The sequence below is a fragment of the Diabrotica virgifera genome, chromosome 6 (assembly GCF_917563875.1).
Source record: "Diabrotica virgifera virgifera chromosome 6, PGI_DIABVI_V3a".
Classification (NCBI taxonomy): domain Eukaryota; kingdom Metazoa; phylum Arthropoda; class Insecta; order Coleoptera; family Chrysomelidae; genus Diabrotica; species Diabrotica virgifera.
In genome coordinates this window covers 134,413,610-134,429,125 of record NC_065448.1, presented here as the reverse complement: position 1 = coordinate 134,429,125, position 15,516 = coordinate 134,413,610, and the positions used below count along the sequence as shown (strand labels likewise).

Below are 15,516 nucleotides of genomic sequence, written 5' to 3'. Positions count from 1 at the left end.
AATATTAATTTCTTTTGAAAAAACTTGTTATTGTTGCGAAGAATAAAGGTTTTTATTGAAAATAAACAAATATATAAGACAATCGGATAGTACAGCTCGGTATGGTATAGGTTATTTTCTTGAGTTGCAAATTGAACGAAAATAAATAAACTAACTTTTGCGTCCAAAAACGAAAATATGCCTGATGTGGGGTTATAGAACTTACAACGAGGAAAGATTATTGGTCTTGTGGAGAGAGCAATGTTCTCAGAGGGACATAGCTGTAGAGCTAGGTGTAATACAGGGCGTTCTGTTCAAAACCTATGCTAGGTAACAGGAACTAGGAAAGCTTAAAAATAAAGCAAGGTAAAGTCGCCAAAAGTAATAACGGCTCTCCAAGATCGTTTAATTGTCCAATCAGCTGGAAGACACCCAACCATTTTTCACCTGCAGCTCCAAAGGCAGCTTTTGGAAGCTACCGGTGTAACTGTTTCAGTTAAAACGATAAGAAGAAGAGTTCGTACCAAGAAGTATACAGCAGGAGAGAGTTATAGGTTCCTGAGTTATCCAGGCAACACAAGATTGATCGCCTAAATTAGTGTCTTCACCACCAAAACTGCAACATTGGGAATTAAAAAAATGTGCTATTTTCAAAAAAAGTCAGGATTTGTGTAAAATCAGATGACCCATGAAGTCGTGTACTTCGAGGTCGAGGAAGACAAGCAAGAAAACTGTCAGATCCGTTCACAAATATACAAGGGAAAGTATAATGTTCTGGAGAGGAATAATGATCCGTAAAAAAAAAACTCCTTTAATTTTCATCCAATCAACTTTAACTGCTCACAGGTATGTTGATAACGTGTAGTCAGGCTCTGGAGAGGTGCAACAGGAGAAAATTTAATTTTATTGCATGATAATGGACCTCTACATACCATTAGAGTGACTACAGACATCATTGAAGCAGAAGGTATCCCTTGTTTGGAGGGCCTGCTTGCTCACCCGAGCTTAATCCTATAGAGTATTTGTGGGATATGCTTGAAAGAAAAATTTGAGCTCGCCTGGATAATCCACAAATCACCGCACGGCTAGTACAAGCTGCTCTTAAAGGATGGAGCAACCTACCGCAACACAATGTTGATAATTTGATTAGAACCATGCCCACGCAAACTGAAGCTTGCATAGGACTAGAGGTAATAACACTGACTACCACAAAATACAAAAATAAATAAAAACAATTTAAACATTATTCGTTTTGCATTGAAATTTTTTATGCTATTGACTTTAAAACAACTACTTTCAATTTGATTGTTCAATACTTTATTGTTTTATTTGATTGCTATGTATTTGTTATTAAATTGCTTTAAAATAATTATTGTTTGACTTCGTGTTTGTTTTTTTTAAATTCGCACGAAATAGTAAGAAATAAGATGATTCCGTATAAGTTTGGGTGTGTGTATATTCCAATAAAGTCCAGACGCGGCTCTAGCCCATTTAGCGCCCGTGTGCAGTCGATGCCCTGACGCCCTTTGACATGCGTCGACAGTGGCGCATCAAACTTTCCACTTATGGACGGGATAAATATATTAAAACTACCCTCTCTCACTCCCAGAATTCATTTTTTTTATTTTTTAAAGTTATATGTTATTAGAAAATAAGACAGCGTAATTTTAACCCATCACCTCCTTCCCCCTTCTTTGCTATCAAAATCTTCATTTTTCGTTTTTATTTTTTTAGGTAGGATGTAATCAATTTTAAAGTTTAAAAAAATTCATGGGCATAGTTGAGGCTTTTACAAAACACGTCTATTTTTTTTATAGATCCGTAGGTTGAGTGTACATAACCTCGATTTTTTTTGGAAAAAAGCATATGACTTTTTTTTGGAGATGGTTGGAGATCTAATTTTTTTTTTCTATTTTGTGTACTTTCTTAAACACTATGTTTTCAATTTTTTCAGATTTTTTCGTAATGTTCGCCACCTTAAAAAATCCAAAAAACTGTTTTTGGGGGTTTTGGGTATTTTTCGTAGTTCTATTGACTTCAAAATAGATCAAATCCATGTTTTTTATAGGCTATTATGTGAATTGAAGTAACTGAGTCCTTTATAACATTTAAAAATGGGAGAAATACCTTCAGACCCTCAAAACCCCGATAAAAATACAGTTTTTTGGATTTTTGAAGGTGGCGAACCTTACGGATAAATCTGAAAAAAAAAATAAAAACATTCATTTATTTAATATACTCTACAGTAGGGTGCATTGAAAAAGGCGAAAAAAATTTTTTTTGCGATGGAAAAGTAATACCTCACAAAAGTTGCCCAATCAACTGTTAAGTATTTTGGTAAAATTTTTTCGAAATTGGAAAATATCTTCTGCCCCCCCAAGACAATTAAAAATTTTGAAAAAATGTTAACACACGAAAAAAATTTTTATTTCGAAACGAAAATGTAATACCTCACAAAAGTTGCCTAACACACTATTTAGTAGTTTAGTAAAATTGCGTTGAAATAAAATAAATATTTTCTGTCCCCCACGTTAACTAATAACTAGAAAAAATACATTAATATGCGAATTTTGTTTGTAAGGGAAATGTAATACCTTATATAACTTGAATAAATAAATTCGGTTTAAATTGGAAAATATTTTCTGGTTTCACAAGGCAATTAAAAAGTTTACTTAAGAAAAGTATACATTCTTTTTATAACAAAATAGCCTAACTTATCCGTCTCCCTGACGTCACCCAAGTTTTTTTAATACTAAAATAAATATAAAGCAAAGTACAAAATTAGGTATATAAATATTACAAAAAATATGGTAAAAGCAATCTATTCAAAGATATCTTTCGATTTAGCATTAAAGTGAGACATAGTTTTTGTGGAATCAATTCGAGTTTTTATAAATCCATCCCTCGAATACGCTCCACAAACTGCTAGAGAGGCCACAAGCTTGACACATCGTTCTACACATTGTTTGTGGCAGTGATATTTCTTAATCTCAATGTTAAAAGGGTCTAAGTTAGGATTCTTAATAAAATCTCGCAGATTGTCACTCGAAAATCTAGAGAATATAGGTGGTTCTGTAAGGTGTTATTCTTGTTAGTTAATTAACTCAAAGTAGTCGTTTGAATCAAAATTTTTGATTTGGTCACTGGCAAATTTCTTTTGGTGTCCAAGGGGTAGATCATTTGAATGTCGCAGACATATAAACCACTGAAGCGGTTTTTTAAGATGTTCTTATAACATCCGTATTAAATCACCCTTAGCTCCAGTATTTACGACTGTTTCGTCACATGTACTAGCTGGATTTGATACTTTCTGATATAATAATAATAATAATAATAATAATAATAATATCGTCTTTATTATTTCTTCAATATAGAAATGTACATTTTTATATAAAACATAATATATTATTTTCAGAAATAAAGGGCGAAGTTCATTTTCTGAAATGTCGCCATTTACAGAAAATGTTCTTCCACTTAACTCGAAAAAGAAAAAAAAAAAAAAACTTATCTATATAGTGCCATTATAAAAACAACAATAATTTCGTTTCATTTACCAATTTAATCGAGCTCGAGCATTATGTTCGTCCAGAACCAAAATTATGATTGAGAAATAAACAAATAGTCTCTAGATTTGGATTTAAACTGCCCAATATTTAATACTTTTATTGTTGATGGTAATGAATTATACAAATGACATACCTGATACCTAAAAGACCTTCTAAATATCTCTGTTTTAAATTTCGGTATTGCCAGCAAACCTTTATATCTAATATTTAAGTTGTGTATGTCCGTTCGATACGTGATTTTACGATGAAGATAAGACGGTTTTTTTGTTAGAATTATTTTATGATAAAGACAGACTGTATGATGTACCCTTCTATTTTCCATATTCAGCCACTCAATTTCCTTAATTTTATGTGAAACTCTTTGTCTTCTGCGAATACCAAATATGAGTCTTAGACAGGAATTTTGAACTTTTTGAATTTTATTCTTGTAGTGAGTGGCTAAATTAGGACCGTAAAGAGCGTCAGCATAATTAAAATTTGAAAGTACAAGAGATTCACACAAAATTTTCTTAACATTAAATGGTAGAAAATGTCGATTACCGTATATAATCTTAATTGAAGCGTAGGCACGCTGTATCAATTTATTTATATGTTTTTCGAATCTTAACTCTGAATCCATTAATACACCCAAATTCTTTGCCACATCAACAACATCAAGAATTGAATCCTGAATTTGGATTTGGATTGATGGTAAAACTAATTCCCTTTGATTTTTTGGCCCAAATATTAATATGTTTGATTTACTGGAATTGATGCATAGGCAATGGTTTAAAGCAGCTTCTACAAATCTTTTTAAATCGGCATTAATCAGATCATTAGCGTTTTTTAAATTTTCGATTGGGAAACTGTAGTAGAGCTGAGTGTCATCAGCATATAAATGAGCTTGGCATGACTGAAGCTTAGAGAGAAGATTAGAAGTATATAGAGAAAATAATAAAGGACCCAATATTGAGCCTTGTGGAACTCCTGAATTAATATTCAAAGAGTTTGAATTTTGACCTTCTATATTAACATGCTGTTGTCGCCCTTCCAAATAGCTTATTATACGTAACAACGCATCATAGGAAAATCCTAAATACTTAAAAATGCTTATCATTAATTCATGGTTAATAGTGTCAAAAGCTCTGCTAAAATCTAATAAAATCAATATAGTACATTTTCTGTCATCTATAGCCGTATCATATATACCAGAGAGCGGATACCCATATCCGAAATATTTGGATCCTGGCCCATGCACAAGTGTTATGTGTTCTTCCACGATCGATTGACCATCCTGCTGTTTTTTACTTGAGCTAAAGTTTTGTCTTTGCGTCGGTAACTTTCTTCTTTTACCGTTGTTCTCTCTGATTATTTTTGTTTTTGTTTTTCCTATCAATCGAGCTTATCACCATTTTTCTGGGACCTCTTTGATTTAATAGAAATTCGCGCTCATCCAAAGGCACTTTTTAAAATTTGCTACAAAGACAATTAATCAGAGTGTCACAGTTGCATGCTGCAAGATCGAAACGTGTAGTTTTAGTTTTGTTCTTAAAGAATTGAATTTTATTTTTGTAAAATTTACTGTTTTGTCTGTTCTTAAATGGTTTCATAAGTTTCATATATTTGTCATGATAGGCTTTGAAAAGCTGAATAATTCTTGTATGTTAAATTATTGGAATTAAAGCCTTTTTCCATATTTCCTTCAATTTAATTGCAACCTGTTCGGCAATACCAGAAAATTCTGGCTCTTTCTTGCTGAGTTTTTTATCCTCTTGCAACCAAAAAACTTCATCGCTTGTTTGTATTTCGGTAAAACATTTCCAGGTATATTTGGTGGTTGCCCAAAAATGGGGCGGTCCACAGTACATCTTGATTTTATTCCCCATGGTCCTGGTTTATCTATTTTAAAAATCTTTAATTTACAAACAACAATAATAACAAAGTAAGGCAGCGAACCAAACATAAGTGAAAATTACACGCACGGATTCACGAAGCGGGACATTTCAAAGGGGTTGGGGAGACTAAAAAAACAAATAAAACTTTAAATATCGTTTAAATTTGTAATTGAAAACATTTTAAGTTTTCTTTAATTGATCTTAAATCGAGTTAGCACATATTTTATTCCAAATAATATAAATTTAAATTTCCATTTAAATCAGATATATTATAATAAAATTCAAGGTCGTGGGGGGGGGGGGGGCAGAAAATTCGGTTAGAAAAAAAAAATAAAAATATTAATATGCTGAAAAATAACGCTAGTAACTTTTTCACGCTATTAGATATAACATTTCCAACTTTTATTTTTTCGATGCACCCTACTCTACAGGCCTTGTAGGCCTAGGGCTTTACAACTTACAATTGCAATTTTAAATAATACAATAATTAAAAACAGCGTTTGATAAAATACACAAAATAGAAAAAAATTAGATCTCCAAAAAAAGTTATACGCTTTTTTCCATTTTTTTTTTAAATTTTTTGATGTTATGTACACTCAACCTACGGATCTAGAAAAAATAGACATGTTTTGTAAAAGCATCAACTACGCGTATGAATTTTTTGAAATTTTAAAATTAATTTTATCCCACTTTTTAATGAATTTTTTGATGGTGGGGAAGGGGGAAGGGCTGGTGGGTTCAAATTACGTTGAGTCTTATTTTCCAATCACATAGAACTTAAAAAAAAAAATGAAAATAATTGAATTCTGGTAATGAGCGAGGGTATTTGTTAATTTATGTATCCCGTCCATAAGTGGAAAGTTTGATGCGCCACTGTCGACGCATGTGCCACTAAAAAGTGACGGCACAGTGTTCGTTCATACGTTTCCTTTTAGGTTCTACTATTTAAGTTATAGGCTCTTATTGTGCCTAAAAGGATTAGCAAATTTCACCTATACCGCCTCCTAGTCTATAAATATTATTAAAAGAATTTTTTTACCAAGCAAAAAAATCAAAATCTGTTTAATTTACTGTTTTGTATTTTGATAAAGATTTTCGAAGTGGAAGTCGAAACGTCAAAAATAAAGTTAATTTCAAACTTACATTGTGGCTTTATTCCCAAATATAATAGTAAATTGCATAAGATTATAAGAAGCAGAAAGAAATAGCTTCAGAACAATTATTATATTAAGAGACAAAGTTGATTTTTGTTTATATTTCACACATTCAATAAATTGTGTATTGCTCTATAAATTTTAATTATTATTTTATTATTAAACGAATTAGTTGTTACAAAGAAAATATTATATTATTCTGTTTAATGAATGGCGAACTCATGACCTCATTGCTCACATAATGAATTTATGTCATATTGTGTTTACGTGATTAAAATAAAAATCATACTTATTTCTATACTAGCACTTGTGTCACATGTTACAATTTAAAATAAAACACAATCGTCACTCTAAACTGCTTCCTGACTTCCTGAAGAAAAAATCTGAAGTTCTGAATCTGAAGGTTGAATATCTTCAACTTATGCCTTCATCAAAAGTCGATACGTGAAAAATGGAAAAACGCAGTAACAATACTTTTGCATAAGAAGGGAGGTAAGACAGACTTAGAACATTACAAACCCATTAGCCTACTAAACCACTTATACAAACTCCTTACAAAAGTAGTGACAACAAGAGTAGAAAAGAAGCTAGATTTTTACCAGCCAAAAGAACAAGCTGGATTTCGATCAAACTTTGGAACAAACAACCATCTGCAGGCAGTGAAGTTACTAATTGAAAACTCAATAGAATATAATAAGACTTTTGTCCTAACATTCGTGGATTTTCATAAAGCCTTTGACACGATAGAGCTGCATAGCATTTTAGAAGCGCTAAATGAATCATCAAAGCACTACTCTTACAGTATACCTACTCATCTATAATATTTATAAAGAGGCAACAATGAGTATTAAGTTACATGATAAAACCAAACAAATAAGCATAGAACGCGGCGTAAGACAAGGCGACACACTCATAAAAAACTATTCACAACTGTTCTAGAATATGTTTTTTAGATGCTCAACTGGGACAATAAAGGGATCATAATATATGGAGAAAAGTTAAATCATCTTCGTTTTGCAGATGACATAGTCCTTATAACTGATGACCTAGGAGGAAAAAAGGAAATGCTAAATGAGTTAGACGCTATCTGCTGGAAAATAAGCCTGAAAATGAACTTTTCTAAAACTAAATTTATGACTAATCAGATTTTATGTGAACAAGAAGTGGAACTAGTGGAAAAGTACATTTACTTGGGCCATAAAATTAGAATTGTCAGGGATAACCAAACATGCGAAATAAAAAGAAGATTAACTTTTGCTTGGGCAGTCTACGGAGCTCTGAGAGACATATTTAGGAGCAGTATACCGATCGGCTTGAAAAGACAAGTGCTTGATCAATGTGTGCTGCCGGTAATGGCATATATGGAGCAGAGACACTGACTCTAACCAAGGCAACCGCGTCGAAAATGCGGGTTACCCAAAGGAGTATGGAAAGATCCATGCTGGGTGTAAGCCTAAGGGATAAAATAAGAAATGAAGATCTCAGACAGAGAATCGGTATCGCAGATGTTATAGAACGTATCGCCAGGCTCAAATAAAACTGGTCAAGACAGGTCGCCAGGCTGAAAGATTGAAGATAGACACGAAATCATAATAATAACTGAATTAATAATTTAAGCGATTATACAAGGAACAGTTATCCAAGAATATTCAAAAGTCATCTCTTTAGTTAATGATGACAGTTTCATTGTCAAGTAATGTTTAAATATCCATACCATTGAGAATTTTACTCCACGTAATTTGCCGTGTAAAAAAAGAAAAAGAAGGATAGACTTTATGAATACTTTTATAGTCTTTTGTATTATAATGACTCAATACTATTAAAAATAAATAATGGTCTGGAGAAGTGTTTAGCAACTCAGAACATAAAGATTGGTCTTATATAGTCACTAAAATTAAAGCCACCTTCAAAAAAATCAAAAATTCAGAAATTTTGCAAAATCACTGAGACAGTTCTTGTAAAGCCACCATTAAATATCTCCAACCAAAGTTGGATGTTAAAACTTGATGGAACTCGACATTTGACATGATTACACTTGCCATTAATAAATTGAAGCCAGACCTTTTAATGTTGTGGGATAATTGTAAGGTTTTGAATAATGGGCAAGTTTGACTTTGGCTATGAAATATATGAAAAAATTCAAGTTCATGTCCGAAAGTTTATGCAGCGAGACGAAACTTACTTTTCTATCAGTAATTGTAATGTTTAATTTATTAACTGATAAGTTGGAAGAATTTTCTTTTGGAATTAACAAGCATGCACAAAGAGATACTTGTGATGACATCGTGATTTTAGCTTCACAAACAGACAAAGAAAAGTTGTTAAAGCAGTTGGTACCGTAAATCCCATTGCATGTATTGTATCTCTTTGATTTTAGATCCACGTCATAAGTTGAAGATTTTTGATTTAACTCAATGGAGCCAGGATCTAAAAAAGCAATTGCTTGAATAGTTTTTAGATCCGTTTAAAAAATTACAATATTAAAGAAAAGCAAACTAATCATAACGATGAAAAAAAAAGAAGGAAGAAGATGAAAAAAGGAAGATAAAGATCTGATCGATTTTGATTGTATGCCAAAAGAACTAATCTTGAAACGTGGCAAAAAGAAATAGTTAACTATTTTAAAGCTGGTAGTGTAACGATGGATAATATGTCTGATTTTCTCATTTGGTGGAAAAACAATGAAAAAATATATCCACGTTTAAGTAAAATGGCCCGAGATATTCTCGCTATTCCTGTTACATCGGTCCCAGTGGGGAGTTTACTCTCTGATGCTTCTTTTATTCGAACAAAAAAAAAAAAAAACGAAACAATTTGAATTATCGCTGTTTATTAAATTTAATAAGTATAAGATATTGGATTAAATCGGGATCGAAAAATAAAATATGTGTTACTACACTTTGTAATTTTATATTTTTTACGTCATTAAATTCTGTACTTACATGAAAATATGTACATTTGTTTGATTTATAAAAATATTTGTTTTGATCTAATTTATTCATATTTATTTAAATTTTACTAGAAACAAACTTCAAATTTGTACTGTATATACACCGTTCTTAGGCGTCAACGCCCTTCGGTAGGGATCTATGGGGGAGTATCACCGAGCCACAAGCCCTTATCCCTTGCCGTACTGCTCCCTCATAGGTCGATCAGATGCCCGCATATTGCAGTCTAAGCGCCAGATTCATATTTAGAATTTTATACTGACGCGTTAGCCTTTTTGTTTTTCCGATGGCCTGGCTTGGGCTTGAACTCTCGTACCTCACAGCGAAGTGAAGTGCGGGTCAGCCGCTAGTCGCACTGAGCTATCCGATCGACCAAACTTCAAATTTAATAATATAAATTTCGAGATTTCGTGATTTAAAGACCCTCTAATGATGTATTGTCTCAATCTCGATCATACTTCAAAAGTGCTAGAATCGTCTCTGTCCCGTCTCGAAATCGGGACGAGACCGAGACGATTTCGAGACTTTTCTAGTTTCTCGTCCATCTCTAAATACAGTGCGGCATAGAAAATGTATATACGACTATTATTAAATTAGTCGTTGCCTTTGAATTTTGAATGAGGGTAAGATACGGATAAAATATTAAGCTGATAAAAGACGAGGGCGCTTACTATTTTTAGAACAATACTATGTTAGTAAAACAAAACATAAAGTAAAGAAATAAATAAGCTCAATAGAAATTGAAACAAAGTAATTATTTAAATATAAATTAATAAACATGTGCCGTTTATAACGTTAAAAAATTTAATTAAGATCTTATTATTCACTGAATTATTTGTTATAAATAATAAATAATAGGGAACTTGCACATTTTTTTATTACATAATAATGTTCAGTTTTGTATAAAAATGAGAAAATGAGTTTAACTATGTGGTTACGTTTATCGATATCTTTACGTATATTCTTCTTCTTCTTCTTTAGTTTATTGGCCTCCACCTACTTGGGTATTTGCCCAGCTCGTCGTCAGGGACTAAAGGAAAAATATTTATATTCTAATAACATTTATCGTATGTCGTTGTAATAATATATACCAGTTTGTTAAGATTGGAGTTTGATACAGTTTTTGAAGGAAAGGAAAAAAGGTTTACTATTGAAAATAAAACCATTTTGTAAAAGCACTAATTTTCTATGAATAGTTCAAACGACCAAAAACACTTTTAACGTCACATATCTGTATTTTTTACTGACGTTAATAATGTCTAATTTAAAATTATATATACAATTGGTGTAGAATGTAAACATACAGCCCCGTGACGTCACGACGCGTTTTGGGTTGGCTGGTATAAGTTGAATTTTTAGTCGTCTTTAGGGGCCACACGAAAGACAAACAAAACTTTTTTCATCTTTGATACAGGTTCTAAATTATGTTCTGTTGTGATTTATACCATTTTTTTGGAATTTAAAATTTTATGCAAGTTCCCTATTATTGATATTCTGTTTAATAAAAAATGGTGACCTTATTGTTCATATGATTAATTTATGTCATCTTATGTTTACGTGATAAAAATAAAAATTATGCTTCTTTCTATAGTAGTACTTATCCCTTTCAGCACGGAAACAAAAAATGTTCAACAAATATTTCTAAACTTTGTACTCTATGTTCTTATGTCTAAATTAATACAGAAAAATAGTAAAATAATTCTTTATACAGGGTGTCTCTAAATACGATACCAACAAAATTGTGTAGGTTGGGTTTTATTTTACGCAAACTGTGCAAACTACTAATCCATTAGAACACATATTATTTGGTATGAAATTTCCAAAAACAGTTCTGGTCTGTGGTGAGACATACGTAAACATCACATTTAAGGTATCTAACATGGGTTCCGCCTGGCCTGCAAAATAACCTTTTATCCTCAGCTGGTTGTACAGCTCGATCATTTTGTGGCCTGATTTATGTTTCTTATTGTGTCTCTTCTTCTTGTTGTTTGTTCGACCTATTCTTCCACTTCTTGATCGGATCTTTTTCTTTTAGGTGACGCTAGTAAACTCTCGCCGACTTCCATTCTAAACGTAAGAAGATCTCGTATTTTCGATTTTGGCATATTATTTGCCCTGCAATCTTCGGGTATTCCATCAAAGCATTTACTACGGCTAAATCTAAAAAATCAATAATGACTTTTACTGTGAACTTTCTGGTTTTTATCCAGATTCTATAATATTCCTATAAGTTCCTGGTCGCAGATATCTACTCCACCCATATTATTATTGTAAGTTTTTATGGGAGTTGCAGTTACACCGGAAGTACCAGGAACCTCAATGTCATTTTGGGAAGATTGGTTGTTGTTGTGAATTCGGGAACTCTCACACAAGTATCTTCTCCTTCTTGGTCAAAATCCGAGAATTGGCTGTCTCGGAGGCTTTTTCTAAGGCTATTTGGCTCCTTATTCCACGTCTTAACAGAATCTGAGTCATCACTAAAGCCATCTAGTTCTAAATCTTCATTAATAGTGCTCAGTACCTCCTCGATATCTTCTGGTATGTTAAAGTCAAAATCTGCAAACAGAGAGAACGACAACAACGATCACCCACACAATTGTGTTGGTAGTGATGTAATTGGATATTTGAAAATTATTAATATCATTTTTGAAAATATCTATATATAGGTGCTTTAAATAAACATGTGTTAGTAATCTACAGGCATTTAAATTTTATTATTGACATGTTTTAATAACAAAAATCTATTTACATTTCTTACCGAATTGACGACCTCCCTTAGTTGCAAGACAAGTTGTAACTGTCGAAACAAAATAAATTCAACAATCGCGTAAGGTAGCACAAAGACAACACTGAACCTAGACAACCACGGTCGTTCGTACTGAACGCTAGATTTTACTATTTAGCAGTTTTACATCAGTTCAAAACAAACCCACACAATTGTGTGGGTACGTGCTGAAAGGATTATGTCACATTTTACAATTTAAAATAAAATGCACTAAACTGCTTCCTGAATAAAAAATCATTCACCTAAACACATTTATTACTTTTGTGACATTCAGTGTTACTGCTTGCTGGATATGTAGGATGTAGGTAGTCTAGAAGTTTAGATTGTTCTAGATGACGTGGGTAGGTATTAGATGTTTGCCATTTAAATGCCTTCATTCAGCAAGCCATTGTGGTCTTGAAGACAGCTGCATTATTTAGTTGCTTGGTATATTCCACGTGGGTACACATCTACGACGATGTAGCCTTCAGGAAGATCCCTCCCGAAAGGGGGACAGAAATTAATTATACCCAGAATAACAAATTCTACATATTTATATTAGATACATCAAATCTTTTGAAATATGCCTTGCCATATCTTCCAAAATTAGAGTTGTAAGAAAAATATTACATAAAATAGCAAATTGGTAAGGATCAAGTAAGTATAATTATTATTAACAGAATTACTTTAAATTAATTAAAGATACTAACAGCAAAAAGGTTTAACACAGTTAAAAAGACAGGTGGGTTGGAGAAGGTTATGTATAGAAAGTAAAGTCCAAAACAATAGGAAATATAAAAAGACCACTATGAATATTGGTGCATTATTAAATCAACTTACAGGTATAGGATTATACAGGTACAAGTATAGAATCTAAACAGTGCTTACCCCAAGAAATATTTTTTAGGCGATATAAATGATATTTGTAGAGAAATACTCTTTTTAGTAAACACAAGACAATATAAAAATATTGCCACTTTCACCATTTAGGAGAGACTGACATGACGGAAGGGAATGGAATTCAAGAGTTGTCAACTGACAAATAGAATCTGACATAGAAAATTTATATACGACTATGATTAACTTAGTCGTTGCCTTTGAATGAGGGTAAAATAAGGATAATATTACATGTAGCTGATAAAAGACGAGGGCGCCAACTACTTTTAGAACAAAACTATGTTAGTAAAACAAAACATAAATTAAAGAAATGAATAAAATCAATAGAAATTGAAATAAAATATTTATTTAAATATAAATTAATAAATTTGTGCCGTTAATAACGTTACAAATTTTAATTACGATTTTATTATTCAATAAATTATTTGTTATAAATAATAAATTATATTCTGTTTAATAAATGGTGACCTTATGGTTCTCATAATTATTAATTTATGCCATCTTCTGTTTACGTGCTAAAAATAAAAATCATACTTCTTTCTATAGTAGCACTTATGTCACATGTTACAATTTAAAATAAAATGCAATAAACCTTGTCACACTAAACTGCTTCCTGAAGAAAAAATCATTCACCTAAACACATTTATTACTTTTGTGACATTCAATGTTACTGCTAATTGGGTATGTAAGTAAGCAAAAGTGTATAATCAAGGAGTAAACAACGTTAATGAATATTTTTTACGGATAAGTACTTGAAGTTCTTGAGAATATTCATTGCCAAGTGGATACTAAATATACCAATTAGTATAAGCATTACTTATTATAGTTTACGTGAGAACGATGGCCGTAAAAAAGAAAATTCTATGCAAAATTCAAAAGGTTAGTCAGTGCATTGTGTTTCTCGAGAGATGCATTAAATAATAGCTACTCACAACTTAAAACCATTATCAATGTATTATTATTATAGTACTCTTCTAACTTGAACCATAACACATAAATTGGTTTGTTTTTCTACTGTATTGTATTTTTTCATAAGACATTTGAAATAATTCTAACAAATAATAAGATATACAGTGAGGGAGATTGATTCGAGTAGATCAGGAACCAGTCCACCTCGCCCTAATGCTAAATGTCATAAAAACCATACTCCATGCTCCGATAACACGCTGGTGCGCAATACATATTAAAAATCGGCAAATGAGGGAGTCCTGGGCCTAGATTCTGTGCACTGGAGATATCTACATGTCGCTTTCTATCGATATTTGAATATCAAAATATATGAATTTTTAGCTTTAATTGAATTATTTTCTAGTTTTGCTCTAGTTTATCAATTAGAGTATAACCTAGCAAAACTAGAAAATAATTCAATTAAAGCTAAAAATTCAAATATTTTGATATTCAAATATCGATAGAAAGCGACATGTAGATATCTACAGTGCACGGAATCTAGGCCCAGGGTACAGGGAGTACCCAGGACTCCCCCATAAAATAATTGTCCTAGTTAGGCCGGAGAGTGTGAGGCGCTATAGTCCTGCTATCGTCTTTATTGACATATTGCCATTTACTCTGGGCAAAATAGGAAAAAACAAGGAAAACTTATTTACCAGCTATATTATTGCTGGAATCGAGTCTTATGATTGTATACAGTGAGCACGTAAAGGATGGAATAAATTCATTTTCTCGAGAATGGATGATTTTGGAAAAAAATCCCGAAACAAGTCAATTTTTATTTTTAAATTACGACTTTTTGGCATATATATCATACTAGTGACATCACCCATCTGGTCGTAATAACTTCATCAATGATTTTTTTAAATGAGAATAGGGGTCGTGTGATAGCTCATTTGGAAGGTAATTCAATTCTCTATTCAGTAATATAAACATTAACATAATTATTTATACAGGGTGTCCACAAAAAAAATTTTTGGCTTAAATTTATTGACATAAAAAGAAGAATGTATGTAATTTATTTAGTTGAAAATACATTTTGCTGCTCTCAGAAAACTTAAAAAAAAGTTTATTTAAAAATTAATCGTTGCTTTTCGCTTAAATTAAATATTCAAACTGTCACGAGACTGGTGGGTGGTGGTTTTAATATTGAATTAAAGCAAAAAACAATATTTATTTGCCAAATAAACATTTTTTCCTGTTTTCTGATAACAGTAAAATGTATTTTGAATTAAATAAATTACACACATTCTTCTTTTTACGTCAATAAATTTAATTAAAAAAATTTGTTTTTGGAAACCCTGTATAAATAATTATGTTAATGTTTATATTACTGAATAGAAAATTGCATTACCTTTCAAATGAGCTATCACACGACCCCTATTC

At 31.8% G+C, this 15,516-nt stretch overlaps 1 protein-coding gene across 1 annotated transcript in view; it reads left to right on the top strand.

Annotated features, from left to right (window-relative positions):
- Positions 1–15,516, top strand: part of LOC114334656 (dual oxidase maturation factor 1) — a 436,984-nt gene that overhangs the window by 69,724 nt on the left and 351,744 nt on the right. The gene's annotated exons all lie outside the window — the stretch shown is intronic.